The sequence below is a fragment of the Elephantulus edwardii genome, unplaced genomic scaffold, assembly GCF_000299155.1.
Source record: "Elephantulus edwardii isolate Elephantulus edwardi_28Jun2011 unplaced genomic scaffold, EleEdw1.0 scaffold00016, whole genome shotgun sequence".
NCBI lineage: Eukaryota > Metazoa > Chordata > Mammalia > Macroscelidea > Macroscelididae > Elephantulus > Elephantulus edwardii.
In genome coordinates this window covers 13,538,507-13,541,012 of record NW_006399766.1, presented here as the reverse complement: position 1 = coordinate 13,541,012, position 2,506 = coordinate 13,538,507, and the positions used below count along the sequence as shown (strand labels likewise).

At 43.5% G+C, this 2,506-nt stretch overlaps 1 pseudogene; it reads left to right on the top strand.

Moving 5' to 3' along the window:
* The first annotated feature begins 1,772 nt into the window (after positions 1 to 1,772).
* LOC102852158 lies at positions 1,773 to 2,239 on the top strand (annotated as a pseudogene).
* The last annotated feature ends 267 nt before the right edge of the window (positions 2,240 to 2,506 follow it).

Genomic DNA, 2,506 nt, shown 5'->3' with positions numbered 1-2,506 from the left:
TGATTCGGTGACTGGGGTAATCGGGATGGGTGTGTCAGAGGCGGTGCGGTTGGCGCAGGATAGAGCAGGGTTTAGAGCTGTTGTGCATAGTGTCGCTATGAGTCGGAAACGACTCGACGGCACGTAACAACAACAACAACAACATCACTTAAATCCATGTGACCTTGGACTTACTAATGAACTTTTTTTTTAACTTCACTTCTTCCATCCTAAATCAGGATTGATATTACTGTCAACACTGATGCTGCTACTGGGAAATTTAAATAACATTATGTATGTTAATGCAGAAACTTGTAAAGTACTTTAATAACTTAAAATATTGTTACTAAAGTTCATGTACAGTGAGATTTTAAAGTGGACAAAGGCCTTTGGAGTCCCAGTGATTTTTTTGCATCTCAGATTTATGTGTCATTTTTAGTTGGTTCACAAGCTGTATTTCCAGCTGTCATCCATCAACACATTGGCCACAGCCTGTTCTTGGCTCTCTGTCTGGGTGAAATTAGTTATCTTTCCTAGCACAGCCTAGTGTTCTCTAGAAAAAATCCCTTCTTTCCAAGGACATTGATCTCCTCACTGAATATCCAACTGATAAACTGCCTCTTTTAAATCGGCCTCATTATTTCTTCCCCCTTTTCTCTCTCTTTTTTGGTCGAGATTGCAAAATATTTTTTAAAATGCATTTATTCATTCATAAATTCAGCCTACAAATTAGTTTTGGGAGTCTACTGTGTGCAAGGTCTGATTGCTAATTTTTTATTATAAAGGTAAATAAGACACGCGAGGAAGTTACCCATTAATCAGTCAATCCACTTATGGTCAATTGATCATTGACAAAAATATGAAACCTGTTAATTGGGGAAACAACAGCCTCTTCAACAAATTGTGGTTATTGTTAGGTGTCAAGGAGTCTACCACAACTCATAGCGACCTTATGAATAATAGAACTGAACCTTGTCCTATCCTGTGCCATCATCATTAACTCTTATATACTTAAGCCCATTGATACAGTCACTGAGTCAATCCACCTTATTGAGGATGTTCATTTCCTTCCCTGACCCTCAACATTACCAAGGACAATGTCTAAAAAAAACACACAGAAAAAACCCTAGTTTATTTATAAAATATTAATACATTGATTTTGAGAACAGATTCTTCCAATTTCTCACACCCCCCCACCGATCAAATTGTAAATTTCCATTGTTAATTCCCTCTCCCCCGACACACATTCTCATCCCTCTGCTTCCACCCTCTCACACCCCCCTTGGATCCTCACACTCATTCTACAAGAATGGTTTTATTCAGTATTTGTCCTTGTGCGACTGAGTCAATTCACTCAGCATAATGCTCTCCAGTCCCTCCCAGGTCAGGTAATAATTTACAAAATCATTGTTTTTGAGTGCTGCATAGTATTCCATTGTGTAAATGTACCATAATTTCTCAATCGATTCCATTGTGGCTGGATATTTGGGCTGTTTCCATGTTCTTGCAATGGTGAATAATGCTGCTATGAACATTGGTGTACAAATCTTAGTTTGTGCCTCAGTTCTCATATTCTCAGGGTATATTCCAAATAGTGGAATAGCTGCGTCTTATGGAATTTCTATGTTCAGCTTTTTGAGGAAGTGCCAAACTGCCTTCCAGAATGGTTGCACCATTTTACAATCCTACCAACAGTATATAAGAGTTCCTTTCTGAGTCGGATCCAGGCAGCAGCTGCGGCGGCTCTTGTTTTCTCTCACTCCCTTTGCCATATCCCTTTTGCTTCCGGAAGCATGGCCGCTGGTGTGGTTGCCTCTGATGGTGTCATCAAGATGTTCAGTGGCATGCAGGTGCGCAAATCATCAGGAAGAAGGGCAAGAATGAATGAGGACAAGAACATCATCTTGGAGGAGGGCGAGGAGATTCTGGTTGGAGATGGCAGCCAGACTGTTGATAACCCCTATGCCACCTTTGTCAAGATGCTGCCAGACAAAGATTGCCACTACGCCCTCCATGTAGGTCCAACCTATGAGACCAAGAAGAGCAAGGAGGACCTGTGTTTATCTTTTGGGCCCCTGAGTGTGCACTCCTTAAGAGCAAAATGATCTATGCTAGCTCCAAGGATGCCATCAAGAAGAAGCTGACAGGGATCAAGCATGAATTACAAGCGAACTGCTATGAGGAGGTCAAGGACTGCTGCACCCTGGCCGAGAAACTAGGGGGCAGTGCTGTCATCTCCCTGGAGGGCAAGCTCTTGTGAGCCCCTTCAGCTCCCTGCCTGGAGCATCTGGCAGCCTCAAACCTGCCCATGGGGGCTGCAGGCTGCCCCCTTCCTGCCAGTCCAGAGAGGCTGGTGGGATCCCAGACGGGGAAGGGCAATCCCTTCACCCCAGTTGCTAAAGAGTCCCCCCACCCCCTGGACCTTCCTCTTCCCTCCGCCCCTGATGATTCTGGCCATCCCAAATCACTTTTGATCTTCTGATTCCTATTGGGTTGAAACAGACCAAGTTCCCCAGTTTAAGCGGTA